Here is a 17884-nt window from a genome sequence, read left to right as displayed (position 1 = left end):
ACTCCTACACTTGATCCCAGTGGGTGGGAGAACCTGGAGATTTTCAAAAAGGATGTATGGGAAAAGGTAGTTTTTCTCACTGTGTGTGTACTTGGAGGATTGCTTTTTTTACTATGCTTATTTATCTGTTTTAGTAGAATAGTACTTGCCGTGCAGACCAACCTGAAGAAACCAAGGAAAGTAACAAGGTTTAGTAACCATGATTACCAAAGTGCACAAGAGATTTATAGTAGATTCAAAACAACAAAATTGTGAGTTGATGCGAGCTTGGAATTTAAGCTCGATCAAAGAAAAAGAGGGGGGACTGTTATGAACAAAATTCGGGTAATATTTTTTTTGTGAGAAAAAGTTACAAAAAGGCAGCCAGACCACGGGTAGCTGCTGAAGTTCTTCGTGTTTTGTTATTGTAATCACGAGTCGTTGTGGCTAATCGCTCCTTTTGTATCAGCAGAGCCTCGCCCGAGGCTAAGTTGTACCTTTCCCAGAAGGGTGGGAACCTTCCCGAACAGTAGAAGGTGGGGGGGGCTATGCAAAGTGACTCCAAGACCACAATGCAGCATGGGTCCCCCGGTGTACGGAGAAAACCCCAAAACAACGAGCCACCTAAGAGTTGAGAGACTGGAGTGATGTCTAGACGTGAAGAGCCGAATGCTGAACCTGCAGAGATGCAAAACACCTTCAGAGCCTCTCGCCCTGACCAAGAGAGACGACCCTGGCGGTGAGACGAGGCTGACTGAGCCGGCAAAGGTACCATCTGACGGGATCAACAGGCCCTAAAAGCTCCCACGAGGACGTGATCCCCAGCTCTGCCCCTAGCGGACAGAGCTGCGCATATCCTCCTCCTCTGAGTCGCCTGGGAGAGACGACGGGACCTGCAGACCTGTCGAGCCACCCAATCCTGAGCTGATCACTTTTAATAAAGGCATTAAAAAGGAGAAGAAGTCTCCTGGCCCTTTTTGTTTATTTCAACACAGAGACTGCATCCAGGGGGAGGCAATGGCTCAGAGCCAAGAGGGTTCAGTGTTGGTACCCCTCGGCCCCAGGGGGTGAAATTTGGGGGGCACAGGTGTTCCAAAGGTGAGACTGTGCCCTTTTTGGAACAGGACAAAGCATCCTTAAAAGGACAACCCTCGAAGCAGCTCTGGTCCATGTGCAGTGGTGAGAGCACTGGACATGGAAGGAAGAGGTCACGTTTGCAGATGTTCTCCAGGTGGTGCCACGAGTGGCATGGAAACACACGAGGTTTCTGCCGTGTTTCCTGTGTAGAAAGCGAAGGGAGACGACCCATCCTTTGATCAGCATCAAACTCCGATTTATTGATCCAACATGCACATTTTATAACCGTGGTAATTAAGTTCATACATACTGCAAAACCCGAGCTCATCATTGGTTACAGATTACACACCAACCCCTCCTTTTGTTTTCAATACCTGTGGTTTGTTATTGAGACCAAGACTTGTTTTTCTCATCCTGTTATGAATGGTTCTCAAGGCCTCCATGTTTGTCACTCTGCTTTCCCATAACCATCCAAGGACAAGATATTTACTTGTTATTGAAGACAAGCCTGAGAACTCTTGCTGTTTACAGAAACGTGCCTGAGAATTTTGTTGTTTACAGGATCAGGCTTGAGAATTTGCTGCTTACAGCTGCCTTTTACTTTTCCATCAGCTGTATATTTTCATGGCCTTTTTTTTTCCCTTCAAGCCATGTCTGAGCAAAATTGTCCAACAATTCCCCGCTTTTCCTTTTTGCACAAAGAGGTTAGTCTGCCAGGATTTTTCTATCATTCTACTGACCATATCTTGAATACAATTAAAAATACAAGGTAAAATAAGTAAAAGCATTTAAAAGCACACCCAGTATCTCTATAAGGTTCCCCAGCCACGGTCCGAGCAATGGCTTTTACCCCAAAGGGTTAAAACCACCCCCAGCTGAGCCATAATGTCCTGCCTTATCAGGCATTGCAGGGTAGGTGGTAATTGGACTAAGAAAAGAAGGCTGTTAGCTGTTTTCATTCATGCCAACCTGGAGAGGAGGCAAACAGCTAGGGCTAATAATGCTGGAATGGACCCCAGTGTCCAACAAGCCTGAAAATGATCCTTTCTGTCCTTGAAATTCCACTTCCACCCTTTTCTTGGGTCTGTCAGAAAAGTTCAAAGTCAGTAAGGTAAGTCCTCCGGTGGATTCAAAACCATTTCCCCCCTCTCTTGTCCTTTTACAGTCTGTAATCCCTTAGTCATTTGGCTCAAATGGCACCAGCTGAACAATTCTCTGTCCCTTATTGAGTTGAAGTGGGGAAAAAGGGGTATATGCCATCACCATATGGTCCACATCAATGACGCCAGGCAAAAAAAATAGTCCCAACAAATGCAGATCATAAAATAAACATCTAGCATAAATCTATCTAACATCACTCAAACTTAACAGCACTTGAACTTAAAGCACTTAAAATAGTTAAACTCAACAGAACTCAACATCATTTAAACTTAACAGAAATTAAACTCAACAGAACTTAACTTAGCAGAACTTAAGTTTAACAGACCTTAACTTTAACAAAACTTAACCCTAATAGAACTTAAACTTAACAGATTTTCAAATCAACAGAACTTACATGTAAAATCACTTAAATTTAACAGAACTTAACTTTAACAGAACTTAACTGACTTTAAATTCTACATAACTTAAACCTAATATAATTTAATCTTAACAGAATCTAACTTCACTTAAACTTAATAACACTTAAAATGAACAGAAATTAAACTGAACAGCACCTAAACCCAACAGGACATAAACTTAACAAAACTTAACCTTAACAATATTTAACATTTAATGGCACTTAATAGATAATTTAACTCAAACTACTTAGCAACGGATAAGACTTACTATAGAAATAGAATATAGCATTTACTATAACTTACTTACAGGCCTGATTTTAAAATACTAAGATGAAACAACTTTCTTCACGTGTTTGCTGCAGCATTTTTATACTTGAATGCACTTAAACATAGGAAGTTTGTTCAAGGTATACCTGTGGAAAAATTCTTTTGAATTCAGTGCTTGCTTTTACATCTATCACATCTAAACAAATCTCAAAGAACATGAAAAGCATACCCACTACATCTCACCCATACAATCGCTTCAACACATCTTTAACATTTTTAAATTTTTCAAAATACAATTTCAGAATTTCATGTTCCACCGACCGAGCCATGTTAATGCAGGTGATTCTGACAGCATAACGGATGCTAAGCCAAATCGGCTGAAATTTGACCCACGCATTCAGTACGCTGATTTGACTTTCACAGTCTCTGCCAGGAAGAACAAGAAGTCCTTTTAACTTAGGCAAGGAACGTCTTGATAGTAATGCTCCTTGGTGTCGCTTGTTTATTATCACTGGTTTCTCAATTGCAGTAGGGATCTTTTCTTTTGCTGGCAAGAGTCACATTTATTAAGGCTGTTAGGTCTAAAACTGAAGCTTTTTACCGGCTGCGGGGCGGAGGGAGAAACGCTGGCACTGGAAAAGCGCTCTGGTCCTGTGCCGCTTGTGTCGGAGGGGGCGAACCCCCCCGTGCTGGGTGCGGCGCGCGCTCCGTCCACGCTGCAGCCGTGGCGGCACAGGTCACTCCCCCCACGGTGGCTCCGCTCCCCCCGCGGCGGCTCCCTGTGGTGTCGGGTTGGAAACAGGAGAGGGTGCTGATGGTGCAGCGACGACTTGAGCCGGTACGTGGTCACTGCAGTTCGTACTCCTGGGGGAAGTTTCCCGATTTCCGTCTGCAAGCGCCCGTATTATGAGTGTCCGATCGGTATCTCCGGCACCAGAGTCCTGCAGCCTGGCATTCCTGGCGCCTGTGACCCATGCCTCCGCATCGGTAACATTTCATGCGGCCTCCTCTATTTGCTGATGCCAGTGCAGCTGACGCTTGAAGAGGTGCAAGAGCAGCTAACACCTGATTCTGAGAGGTCCCTAGCCCTAATTGTGCTACGCATTCATTTACGAGCCCTTGCCAATGAGCATTAAATAACAATTGCTGGGGCTGAGTAAAGATTCATTTAGCTATCTCATGACAATTGTTCTCAAGAAGAAGACTGGCATCAAAAATATAATCTAACATCTGTTTGGCTGGCTCACTTTTCACTCCAAACTGGCTAACAGTAGACCTCAGTTGAGACAGCAATTCCCAATTAAGAGCTGTAATAGTAGCCTGCATGCCCCCTCCCTCTTGCGCAGTGGATACAACAGGACAAGCAAGCTGGGTAACAGCGCTGATAAACTCCCCCTCCCCCTTATTCATAGTGTCTTTGGCAAGCACAGCCCAGGCCAACCTCTGTTCCCTTACAATAGCCCCCGCTAGGTCATTTTCCGCCTCAGGGATCAGCTCATTGATTTTCAGGAGCTGATCGGGGGGTCTCGGCCATGGCTGCTGTTGTTCAGGGGGTGTGGAAGCCTCAGAAGCGCTCTGTGTAGCCTGGCTTGCTGAAGAGGGCGGCGAAGCAGGTAAAAAAACCGTCCTCATTGCAGGGGCTAATGGTAATCCCCTGTCTGGATCGTATCCTTTATTACACACATGAGTGGCGTTAGCCTGCTGGGCAGCCTGTTTCTCGGCCTGAAACTGCAGTAATTCATTGCGAATGACCCGCCATAATTTACCTAACATCTTGGCAGTTTTATCACCATCCAAAGTAGCCTCCCATAATAAATCACCAAATTTACGCCACTCTGTTAACTCGTGAACCGTATGGGGGTTAATAAAAACTCTCCTAGCATAGCTGTCAGCCAAAAGCCCTGGTAAATCCTTCTGCAAATCCCCTTAACCTGCCTTTTTTGTAAAAAGGCAGTAAATAGTTCATATGCTGCTTGCCTTTCCATACCTAAAATCGTCAGCGCTGATTGCAGCCTCTTCAAGGTCTGTGCAGCACGTATCAGTCGGGCTCGCCTGTATGACACCCAAGGCACGACGCATCTCAGCTTCTTTTTTATCCCTTTTCTTTTTGTTGCGTTTACTGCCGTCCCGGCTGCTCGGACCTGACCTGTTTCTTCACTCCTCCGTGGTGCGTTGCCATATAACGTCGGGGTATCACCATTTGTAGAAAGAAAAGGGAGACGACCCATCCTTTGATCAGCATTGAACTCCGATTTATTGATCCAACATGCACATTTTATAACCGTGTTATTTAAGTTAATTATTAAGTTAAGTTATAACGTGTTAATTAAGCTCATACATATTGCAAAACCCGAGCTCATCATTGGTTACAGATTACACACCAACCCCTCCTTTTGTTTTCAATACCTGTGGTTTGTTATTGAGACCAAGACTTGTTTTTCTCATCCTGTTATGAACGGTTCTAAAGGCCTCCATGTTTGTCACTCTGCTCTCCCATAACCATCCAAGGACAAGATATTTACTTGTTATTGAAGACAAGCCTGAGAACTCTTGCTGTTTACAGAAACGTGCCTGAGAATTTTGTTGTTTACAGGATCAGGCTTGAGAATTTGCTGCTTACAGCTGCCTTTTACTTTTCCATCAGCTGTATATTTTCATGGCCTTTTTTTTTTCCTTCAAGCCATGTCTGAGCAAAATTCTCCAACATTCCTGGGGAAGCCTATGGCACGTGAAGGACTCCTCTCCCCTTGATGAACTGAGAATTGATTACCTAAAGGGTGATGATGGACTGAGAGTTGGTGATTTGGGGGATAGATGTATTGGAAATTTGGTGGGAGAGGGAGGAAATGTTTTTGGAAAGTTTTCATTTTCCCTGTGTGCTTCTTGCTATTTACAGTTGTAGTTTAGTTAATAAAGGTTTCTTTTCTTTATTTCTAAGTGAGGGCCTGCTTTGCTTATTCCTGGTCACATCTCACAGCAGACACCAGGGAGCATATATTTTCATGGGGACACTGGCATTGTGCCAGCGTCAAACCATGACACCTACGCTGCCAGTTGGCTTTTTTCCATCTCTCCAGCCATCCCCACAGAGCATTGGCTACCATCCATGAATCAGTGTAGAGGTAGAGCTTTGGCCATTTCTCTCCCTTAGCAATGTCCAGGGCCAGCTGAACAGCTTTGAGTTCAGCAAGTTGACTTGATCCACCTTCTCCTTCAGTGGCCTCTGCCACCTGTCGTGTGGGGCTCCATACAGCTGCTTTCCACTTCTGGTCCATCCCTGAGATGTGACAGGAACCGTCAGTGAAAAGAGCGTAGCGTGTTTCCTCTGGGGGCAGTTGTTTATAGGGAGGAGCCTCTTCAGCCCGTGTCACTGGTTCTTGTTGCTCTTCATCAGTAATGTTGTAGTGTGTTCATTAAGTTCATTTAATTCCTCCCCCATTTTATGTATCTGCTCCCCCCCATTTTGTGTAAAATGGTTCTGCCCTCCTCAGTTTTCCCGCCACAGTCCTGCCAGTTATATTGTCAATCTTCTAGATTATGTAATTCCTCCTCCCCTTTTTCCCTTATATGTATGCTTTTTCTCCTCCCTGGGTGTCCTGGGGTGACGTTATGATGCTTGTATCCCCATTCATCTGTTCTGCGCCTTTAAGACCGACTCTGAAGAGTGGAAGTTTTGTTTGGGTTTCTCTTATCAGGGACACACAGACAGGCAGTACATAGGGCTGTTTTTCACTTCTTTCTTTCAGCTTGCTGCTTTGCTTGCTTGCTTTTCTGCTCTTGCTTCTGCTCTTGCTTTTGCTTCTGCTTATTAGCTAGTTCTAGCTAAACAGTCCAAATTCCTTCCTGGACTGTTGCTCCTCTCCTGTTTCTGTGACCATCTGAACCTGCTCTGGACTGGGACTGGGAACAGCGAGGATTCACACCGTTTGGGTGCAGCAGCTGGCCCAGCGCCAGAGGGACTGAGAACAGAGCAACCACCCCCGAAAGAGACTTTCTGATTTTGTCATCTTTCTCAGAGCAGTGTCATTGGGTATTGTTCATTTTGTGTGCTGGGGGGTGCTGTGCCTGAAATAAACAGGTTCTTTCACCTCTCTCCAAGGAATTTTTTCCCGAACCAGTTGGGGGGAGGGGCCGTGTGGGTTTTGCTTTCTGGAGGGGCCCTCCTTTGCAGATTCTTTAACAAATTTGCCCTAAACCAGGACAAAATCTTGGCGCCCAACGTGGGGCTCGAGAGAGAGTGGAAAAACCCTGTTTTGACTGCATTTTGGTTGCTATTACTCTGTGTTCATTTAAACCAGTTAATAGCCATGCTTTTTGAATTCATAATGTCTATTGGGGTGAAGGTTTGCATGCATTTCTGGTCCCTAGGGTTTTCTGAGATTTTAATACCTCTCTGGTCCCTAGGTTTATTTTCTTATCCAGAAATAGCTCTAGTATTGCCCCTAATACGCAGTTTTTACATCAGAGGGGCAGTGACCAGAGTAGCTATCCTGCTGGGCTTGGTGGCAATAATGTGCAAGAAGTTTATAAACATGCTAGGGTCTGCTCCAGGTATGAATGGTTCATGGCTATGGTTATGCATCCAGTTTTTAGCAGGAGGGAATGAGGTTTTTCAGCCTCTGCTTTCCTCCTTCTCCTATGAATCAGTTGCATCACTAGTGAAGGATGTTAGTTTCCCCTCAATATTAAAGAAACCATCTTCCTGGTATTCAATCTGGTAACCTTCCTCTTTACAGCCTGCTGCTTCTCTAGGATGAGGGCTGAGATTTCTAGACGGGCTGATGAGACCCCTGACTCAGGAGTAAACCCCGGTGTGGAAAATCCTAAGTGGTGTGGGAAATGGGAGGATATGGGCCAAATCCTGAAGGAATTCTCTGACCCTATAGTCTGGGATTTTCCCCATGAACAAATTCAGAACCCAGATGAGGTGGGGAAATATCTGAAAGAGAAGTACCAGGATGAGCCTAAGGAGAGGAAGGTCATTGCAGTCAGCTGGGCCCTGGCTTGTGCTCATCGCACACTGCTAGATACTGTCGGGCAGCAGACAGAGGCAGGGGGGCAGGGAGATAAATCAGCAACTATCCCAGTGACTCAGGCTGCAGCTAACACTCCAGGCTCAAAGCCAGCATCTAAACCCATGGCTGTTGCTACCAGTACTAGAAGTGGGAAATGCACGGACAAGACCGATCGACCAGGGGATGATGATGATGATGATGATGAAGGAGAAGGAACCTCAGTGCCTCCTGACATAAAATCAGGAGTCAAAGCAGCAGGTGCAAGATCAGATGCAAATATTGAGTCCTTTTCCCTGAAGGACCTTCGTGGCCTACGGAAGGACTACACTCGAAGGTCTGATGAATCCATAATTAGTTGGCTTGTCCATCTCTGGGATGCTGCAGGCGAGGCTACAATTCTGGATGGCACTGAAGCCAGGCATTTGGGATCCCTTGTTGGAGAGTTTAGTTCAAGCATGGCTTAAAGAAAAAGGCCATGAAGACATACAATTGATAGAAAAGTAAAAGGTAGAAGTAAAGCAGTTCCTAAAGCAGTTCCCAGGCTTGATTTTATAAATAATAGGGTTCTCAGACAGTCTTCCCATAACAAGCAAAGCACTCTGTCTGGGAAAAGCTGGCTCCCTGGGAACAGATATGGAAGTTTTGGGAAACTCTCATATCACAGTGGGAACGTTGGTTCTGTTTTTAATAAACAATTGTAGTTATTGTAAAACAAAAGGAGTGGTTAGAGTTTTCTCTGTTAGCCTATCGTGAGCTTGGATTTTGCAATATGCATGAAGTTAATTAACACTGTTATATAAAGTGACTGATTGATCAATAAATTGGAGTTCGATGCATCACCAGGATGGTCGCTTCTCCCCTTCACTTCAATAATCCCTGTCACAGGATCCTGTCATAGACCAAGGAATGATGAGGGGGGCTAACCCTCACAGCCTCTGGGAACGAGTCCTAAGAAGCATAGCAGAAAGATACCTGTCTGAAGACAATCTCTATATGCACCAAACTCAGTGGAAGACAATAGAGCAAGGGATCCAACGCCTGAGAGAAATGGCAGTGGCAGAGATTATCTTCTCAGATGATGTAACAACTAGGAACCCAGACTTAGTACCATGCACGTCTGTGCTGTTGCGAAAACTCGTACGACTTGGGCCACACGAATATGCTTCTGCCTTAGTGATCATGAAGAGGGATGAGAGGGATGAGACTGTGCTTGACATGGCAAGGAAGCTCCAAGCATATGCAGATGCTGTACATGGCCTGACACATGCCAGAATCGCAGTGGTAGAAACACTTCTGCAGAACTTAGAGGATAAGATAGAGGAGAACCATAAGAAGCTTAGAGAGGAGATTAAAGAAGACCTTCTCCAAATTTCAGCAATACAGATCCGAGGTTCTGGTATCCAAGGCAGACGTTTCCCAGATGGTGAGAGAAGGTACACCCCACGAGCTGAGCTGTGGTTTTACCTGCGTGATTGTGGGGAAAACATGAGAAGGTGGGATAGGAAACCTACTGCTGTTCTGGCACGACGGGTGCGTGAACTGAAGGAAGCCACCAGGAGGAAAGCAGCTCCAGTTGCCCGTAGCCGAACGGCCAGGTATGATGATGATGACATGTCTGATCGCCAAGAAGGAACATCCAAAATATACGCCCAGGGAAAGAAGGATAACCAGGCTTAGAGGGGCCCTGCCTCTAGCCAGATAGAGGCCTGGGAAAATCGTGTTTTTTGGTCTGTGTGGATTCGTTGGCCTGGCACATCGGAACCACAAGAGTACAAAGCTTTGGTCGATACTGGTGCACAATGCACATTAATCCCATCAAGACATGTGGGGACAGAGTCTGTTTCTATTGCTGGTGTGACAGGGGGATCCCAGGATTTCACTTTGGTGGAAGCTGATGCGAGCCTAACGGGAAATGAGTGGAAGTAGCATCCTATTGTGACTGGCCCAGAGGCCCCATGTATTTTGGGCATAGACTACCTTCGAAGTGGGTACTTCAAAGACTCAAAAGGACTCAAATGGGCATTTGGAATAGCTGCTGTAGAGACAGAGGGCATCCAGCAATTGAACACCTTGCCTGGGTTGTCTGAGAATTCATCTGCAGTAGGATGCCTGACGGGAGAAGAGCAACGAGTGCCAATTGCCACTTCCATAGTGCATCGACGACAGTATAGAACCACACGAGATGCTGTGATCCCCATCCGTAAGATGATCCAAGAGCTGGAGAGCCAAGGGGTGGTCAGCAAGACCCATTCACCCTTCAACAGCCCCATTTGGCCTGTGCGAAAATCTGAAGGAGAATGGAGATTGACTGTGGACTACCGTGCATTGAATGAAGTGACTCCACCACTGAGCGCTGCTGTGCCAGACAAATTAGAGCTCCAGTACGAGCTGGAGTCCAAGGCAGCAAAGTGCTTTGCCACTATAGACATTGCCAATGCATTTTTTTCCATTCCTCTGGCAGGAGAATGCAGGCCTCAGTTTGCTTTCACATGGAGAGGAGTGCAGTACACCTGGAACCGACTGCCCCAGGGGTGGAAGCACAGCCCCACCATCTGCCATGGACTGATCCAGGCTGCACTAGAAAGGGGTGAGGCTCCAGAACATCTGCAGTATATTGATGACATCATTGTGTGGGGAAACACAGCTGTGGAAGTGTTTGAGAAAGGGAAGGAAATCATCCAAATCCTCCTGGGAGCTGGTTTTGCCATTAAAAAGTCAAGGTAAAGGGACCAGCTCGTGAGATTCAGTTCCTGGCAGTGAAGTGGCAAGATGGACTGTAGTAAACCCCATACATTTGGCAAAAGCACCATGGAGAATCTAACAAAAGGAATGCTGACACAGCAGCAAGGAAGCTTCCTGACTCCATGGACATCTGCCCTATAAACTGTCTCTATAACCATGTGAGGCAATGCCATGGTAGCCTTTACCTATCGGTCATTTTATGGTCCCCCTAATCCCTTGCCATTGGTCAAGTTTGGATACTTGCCAAGCCTATAAAAGTAGCATGCTGTACCCTACTAGCTCAGAAGAAGAAGAGCCGAGACCCTTCGCAGACCCCCAGATAAAGCCTTCTCTGTGGAACAGCTTTTGCCTTCTCCTTCTCCTCTCTCCGTCTGCTGCTGCTCGGAGCTCCACTACCTAGCGAGCAAAGAGCTGAGGTCCTAAGAGCTGCTAATCACTATAGAGCTGAAAATCACCAGGCTTGCTAGAAAGGTAGCCCCGCGGCATTGCCCTGAGCTGGCTTCGGGCACCCGGTCCCTCCTCAGGGACTGAGATCCTGAGCACCAAGGCTCTGCTTCATGATAAGGCTGATCGGAGGCCTTATTAATGGACGGCATCAGATTCCTACAGACGTAATCAACAAGATCACAGCAATGTCTCCACCCACCAATAGGAAAGAAACACAAGCTTTCCTAGGTGCCATAGGCTTTTAGAGAATGCACATTCCTGAGTCTAGTCAGATCGTGAGCCCTCTTTACCTGGTCACCTGCAAGAAGAACGAGTTCCACTGGGGCCCTGAGCAGCAACAAGCCTTTGCCCAGATCAAGCAGGAGATTGCTCATGCAGTTGCCCTTGGCCCAGTCAGGACAGGACCAGAGGTGAAGAACGTGCTCTACTCTGCAGCCGGGAACCATGGCTTGTCCTGGAGCCTTTGGCAGAAGGTGCCTGGGGAGACTCGAGGCCGACCACTGGGATTTTGGAGTCGAAGCTACAGAGGGTGAGAAGCCAACTACACTCCCACAGAGAAGGAAATCTTGGCTGCCTATGAAGGAGTCCAGGCTGCCTCAGAGGTGATTGGCACGGAAGCACAACTCCTCCTGGCACCCTGACTACCGGTGCTGGGGTGGATGTTCAAAGGAAAGGTTCCCACCCCCCACCACACCACTGACGCTACATGGAGTAAACGGATTGCTCTTATCCCACAGTGCGCCCGTACTGGAAACCTGAATCGCCCTGGGATTTTGGAGATAATTACAAACTGTCTGGAAGGTGAGAACTTTGGTCTTACTGATGAAGAGCAACAAGAAGCAGTGACATGGGCTGAAGAGGCTCCTCCCTATAACCAACTGCCCCCAGAGGAAACGCGCTACGCTCTTTTCACTGACGGTTCCTGTCGCATCGCAGGGATGGACCAGAAGTGGAAAGCAGCCGTATGGAGCCCCAGACGACAGGTGGCAGAGGCTGCTGAAGGAGAAGGTGGATCAAGTCAACTTACAGAACTCAAAGCCGTTCAGCTGGCCCTGGACAATGCTAAGGGAGAGAAATGGCCAAAGCTCTACCTCTACACTGATTCATGGATGGTAGCCAATGCTCTGTGGGGATGGCTGGAGAGATGGCAAAAAGCCAACTGGCAGCGTAGGTGTCATGGTTTGACGCTGGCACAATGCCAGTGTCCCCATGAAAATATATGCTCCCTGGTGTCTGCTGTGAGATGTGACCAGGAATAAGCAAAGCAGGTCCCCACTTGGAAATAAAGAAAAGAAACCTTTATGAACTAAACTACAACTCTAAGTAACAAGAAACACACAGGGAAAATGAAAACTTTCCAAAAACATTTCCTCCCCACCCCAAAAAATTTCTAATACATCTATTCCCCAAATCACCAACTCTCGGTCAATCACCACCCTTTACGTAATCAATTCTCAGTTCATCAAGGGGAGAGGAATCCTTCTTGTGTCATAGGCTTCCCCAGGAAACACCGCTGAAACCTCGTGTGTTTCCACGTCACTTGTGGCACCGCCCGGAGAACATCTGCCGTTGTGACATCTTCCTTCCATGTCCAGTGCTCTCACCACTGCACATGGACCAGAGCTGCTTCTAGGGTTGTCCTTTTAAGGATGCTTTGTCCCGTTCCAAAAAGGGCACAGTCTCACCTTGGGGACACTTATCCCCCCCATATTTCATCCCTTGGGGCTGAGGGGTACCAACACTGAACCCTCTTGGCTCTGAGCCATTGCCTCCCCCTGGATGCAGTCTCTGTGTCACAGGAAACATGGTTCTGTCCATGGCTATACAGGAAAAGTCCAGCTAAGGCCACTTCATCATCTCTTCCCACCTAAGATTCTTCTCTACTCTCCCGACATCTTTCACTTGCCCAGACCTTCACACTTGCACATTTCCTTCTTCCATTTCATCTCTTATCTCTCTTCTAGGAAGGGTTAATGTTCTGCAAAGTTGTCCTTGTCCGAAAAAGGGTTAAAAGCTCGGGGTCTACCGGCCCAAAGCTCCCACAGCGGCCGGACCCCTTCTTGGACCCCTTCTCGCTGCATCCCCCCTCCCCCCCCCCCCCCCCCCCCCCCCGCCCTTCTCTGCCAGCCGGGCTGTGCTGCCAGCACAGGATATCAAATTTCACGGTGGCACAGGCGCTCTGTCTCTCTCTATCTCCTGGGGGGGAGGTGTGGCTGCCCGATGCCTCTGGGGGCTCTTCCACCCTTCCATCCTCCGGCCAGGCCGACCTCACCCAGCCCCAAACCAGCCAGGAGCTGGGCAGGGGAGGCCTGACCTGCTTCCCTCGCTGGAACCCTAGAGAGCTTCCCCCGGGAGTGCTCTGCTTTTTAACCCCTGTGTTCTCAGAGACGTATCCAATGTCCCCAGTGGCCAAATCAGCTGCCAGTATTCAAATGTGAGCACCTATTGGCCTGACCACTTCATATCCCAGAAAACTAACTTCTTCTAAAACCACGACATCTGTATAATCTCAGTCCAGTTTATCCCAGTCTGTAGGAACCCAGTTCATTTGATCCCAGTCCATATTTGATCCCTGTCCATAGCTTATCCTAGACCACATTTGATCCCAGTCCATAAAATCTGTCATATTTGATGCAGGCCATATTTGATCCCAGTCCAAAGTTGTTCCCAGTCCAATGTTGATCGCAGCCCTGATTTGATCCCCGTGAAGTTTATCCCAGTCCATAGTTGATTTTAGTCTATATTTGATACCAGTTCATTTTTTATCCCAATTCATACTTGATCCTATCCTGTATTTGATCTCAGTCTATATAAGCTCAGTCCAGTTTATCTGACACTGTAGGATTCCAATCAATAGTTGATCCCAGTCCCTATTTGATCCTAGTCCATATTTGATCCCAGTCCCTATTTGATCTCAGTCCCTGTTTGATCCCAGTCCCCATTTGATCCCAACCCCTATTTGATCCCAGTCCGTTTTGCCCTGCACACATTCCAAAAGTCTGCAATTCCAGCTCCCAGCCAGGAAAAGATGTTCCTGCCCTTGAAGGGAAATGGAGCAAAATCCTACAGAGACATTTCCCTGCCAGCCTTCAGGACTTCAGCTCCTGGGACTGGGAATTAAAATAACAATTGGGAAATAAAATAATAAATAATCAGGAATAAAATAATAAATAATCAGGGAAGGGTCTGTGGGGACATCTAAATCAGGGCAGGGGTCAATTAAATCAGGCAAGGGGACAGCTAAATCAGGGCAGGGGTCAATTAAATCAGGGAAAGGTCAGTTAAATCAGGGGAGGCTCTTTGGTGGGGGTGGTGAATTAAATCAGGAGAGGGTCTTTGGTGGTCACTGGGGCAATTAAATATAGGGAGGGTCTCTGGTGGTGCCTGGGTCAATTAAATCAGGGCAGGGTCTCTGGTGGTCCGTGGGTCCAGGGAGACACTGAGAGAGAAACAGAGCAGGCAAAGAGAGGCAGGAGAGAAAAGGGGACACCAAGACTTTGAGCTGAGAAGGCGGCACTCTGCAAACAGAACTGCATCAGACTGAACATGAACGGGAGAGAAATCAGTAAGTCTCAGAGTTTTATTTGCTGTCAAATACATCCCACACACCCAGCCCCACACAATCTCCATCCCACCACTCTAATTGAGATCCCACGACTCTAAATCACTTCCCAACCTCATCTCAGCCTGATGGCTGCGGAATCGAGTGAGTTTGGCATGGGATTGAATTTTTTGAGGTGGGTTTGAGCTCTTTTTGGGGTAAGATTGAGCTGTTTTCACTGGGATTTGAGTGGTTTGGAGGTGACAGATCTATTCCTCTTGGCTTTTGCAGTGCAAAGAGATGGAGAATAGAAAAAAATTAAGGTGAAATTAAAAGTAGAAGCAGCCAGGTGTGTTCTCAACATGGATCACAGGGAATGTGAGTGACCAGGGCTGTGCCCAAAGTGCCTCCTCCAGTGGGGAATGGAGCTGGAGCAGTGCACGAAGCTCTGCCCGCACTCGGGGCACTCGCAAGGCTTCCCTTACCAGTGCCTCCGTTGGTGTTTGGTCAACTCAGAGCTGGTGGAGAAGCTCTTCCCACACTGGGGACACTCGTAGGGCCTCTCCCCTGTGTGGATGCGCCGGTGGGTGATGAGGGTGAAGTTGCGCTTGAATCCCTTCCCGCAGTCGGGGCAGCGGAAGGGCCTCTCCTCTGTGTGAATCCGATAGTGCCGGAGGAGATTGGAGCTGGTCGGAAACCTCTTCTTGCATTTATCACACTCGTAGGGCCTCTCCCCTGTGTGGATGCGCCGGTGGGTGATGAGGTGGGAGTTGTACCTGAATCCCTTCCCACAGTCGGGGCATTGGAAGGGCCTCTCCTCTCTGTGAATCCGATAGTGCTGGAGGAGAATGGAGCTGGTCTTAAACCTCTTCCCACACTTGGAACACTCGTAGGGCCTCTCCCCAGTGTGCGTCCTCTGGTGCGTGACCAGGGTGGAGCTCTGGCTGAAGCACATCCCACACTCGGAACACTTGTACGGCCTTTCTCCAGTGTGGGTCCTCTGGTGGCTGATCAGGTTGGAGCTCACGCTGAAGCTCTTCCCACACTCTCCACATTCATAGGGCTTCTCTCCAGTGTGGGTCCTCTGATGCTGGTTCAGGTGAGAGCTCCGGCTGAAACACTTCTCACACTTGGAACACTCATAGGACTTCTCTCCAGTGTGGATCCTCTGGTGGCTGATCAGGTTGGAGTTCCACCTGAAGCTCTTCCCACACTCCCCACACTCATAGGGCCATTCCTCAGTGTGGGTCCTCTGGTGCACAATCAGGTTGCAGTTCCACCTGAAGCTCTTCCCACACTCCACGCATGTGTGGGGCTTCTCCCCACCATGGCGCTGCTCATGGAGCACCAGCTTCGAGCTCTGGCTCCGTCTCCGGCCGCCTTCCCGGCTCAGGCTGGCTCTTTCCCCCTCAGATCCCCGCCGGCTGCGTTTGCAGCCCCTCCTCGTGCGGCATCTCCAGGGCTTTTCCTCCCCGTTGGATTCCTGCACCGTAGAGCCGCTCAAAACAGCCTCTTCCACCAGGTTCTGCTGCGGGCATTTGTCCTCCCTGCTCTCCATGCTCACTCCTGCTCTGGGGGAGGAAGGACAAGGACAGGATGGGATTTGCCTCCGTGCCAAAGGCAAGGGCAAGGAGATCCCCCCCCAGGCTGAGCTGCAGCCGGGGCCGTGCTGGGCTGGGAGATGGAGCAGCACAGAGGGGACAGGGGCACTGACTTCCTCCTCACCTGCCTCAGTGTCCCGGGGCATCTTCCTCTTCCTCGCAGCCTCCCAGGCCTTGGCAATGGGAAATCCTGGTTTGGGGAAAACAAGGGATGAGCACATTTGTAGGAGCGTTGAAGGGTAGGACGATCGGGACAGATGGAGACGAGAGAGCTCTGCAGCCAGGGCATGGAACTTGCGGTTTATTGCAAAGGGCCTGGGTGTAGGGCCCTGCTTGGAGCTGCCAGGCACAGGTCGGAGCAGGCCTGAGAGAAGAGAGGGGTAGAGAGGATGAGAGGGTAAGAGAGTAAGAGGGGAAGAGCGTAAGGGTCCCGTTACAAGACAATAAATCTTCTTCTGTGTTGAATATTCTATTTCTCACTAACCAATCTAGTACAAGATACAAATCCTATAGCCTTTACAAACAGCCTATAAAAATCATTACATCACCGAACTGTGTTACATTTTAAACCCTAACAACTCCTCTTTGGATGCCTTCTATTGAGCTAGTGGGGTCTGCTCTGACCCTTGGATCTGTCTGCAAGCAGAGGGAATTGTTTCATCAAAAGGGGATTACCTTCAGTTGGGCCACACCATTGTTTTCCATTTGTTCACTAACTGAGGGATCTCAGAGCTTGCTTTCATTTCAATCTTCCTTACACTTGTTATGTTCACAAAATCTTTTGCCAGACAATCGTATTTATTAGGCTTTCCTGTTTCATCTTCCCCAAAACACATTGAGTTTGAAGGTTGCTCTGCCCGAGTCCATCTCTACAAGTCACTGGCCATATGGGCTCCAGAAAAACCTCCCAAACACCCAGATTCAGCCCTGAAAAAGCCTCCCAGGAGTTCCGCGTCCCTGGTCCCTCCCCTCTGGTGTTTGGAGGTTACCCCCTGTCCCAGCTGCTGGGAGTAACGCTTGGATTGGGGGTCCCCCTTCTCCTCGGTGCCTGCCCTGCCCAGGCTGCTGGCAATCCCAGCAATGCCAAAAGCTCCCCCTGCTTCGCTCTCCCCATTTCGGGATGCCGGGGCTTTTTGGGCTCCCGAGCTCCCTTCTCCCCTCATTCTCTGCTTTGGGCTGTGAATGAGACAAGGGCTGGTTGTCGCAGACTTGCCAAGTGAGTGCTGGAGTCTCCCACGCTGCGTTTCCAACTTTCCTCGAGGGAAGCAGCCAGTAAAGAGACACAGCGAGTGATAAGAGGAGAGAATCCCCCGGGGTAACTGGGACTGGGTCCCCGTGAGGGGCTGGATCCCTCGGAGGAAGGGAGCAGAGGAGTTTCCGAGCCCAATCCACTAGGAAATGGGACAAAAGGGGCTCCTAAAAATGCTGTTGGTTTGAGGGGTAAGAGAGCCCAAGAGCATCCAGAAGGAAAACCTGCTGGGTTGAGGAATTAACATTCCAAGAGCATCCACGGTTGAGCAAAATTCTGCCGGATTGAGGATATGCTCAAGAGCATCTGGGGTTGGACAACACAGCAGGGTTGAGGGATATCCAAGAGCACCAGGACTGGCCAGAAACACCTAAATTTGTAATAGGTGATTTTCAAGTGTAGTATAT

The 17884-nt window shown here is 48.3% G+C and overlaps 1 pseudogene; it reads left to right on the top strand.

Moving 5' to 3' along the window:
* The window catches only part of LOC128945551 (uncharacterized), a 1882792-nt pseudogene that overhangs the window by 73318 nt on the left and 1791590 nt on the right, over positions 1 to 17884 (top strand).

This window comes from Melozone crissalis, unplaced genomic scaffold (assembly GCF_028551555.1).
Source record: "Melozone crissalis strain CALT ecotype California unplaced genomic scaffold, PUWL_Pcris_2 ptg000066l_1, whole genome shotgun sequence".
Lineage (NCBI taxonomy): Eukaryota > Metazoa > Chordata > Aves > Passeriformes > Passerellidae > Melozone > Melozone crissalis.
The sequence above is the reverse complement of the archived record's forward strand: the minus strand, read 5'-3'. Positions and strand labels throughout refer to the sequence as shown.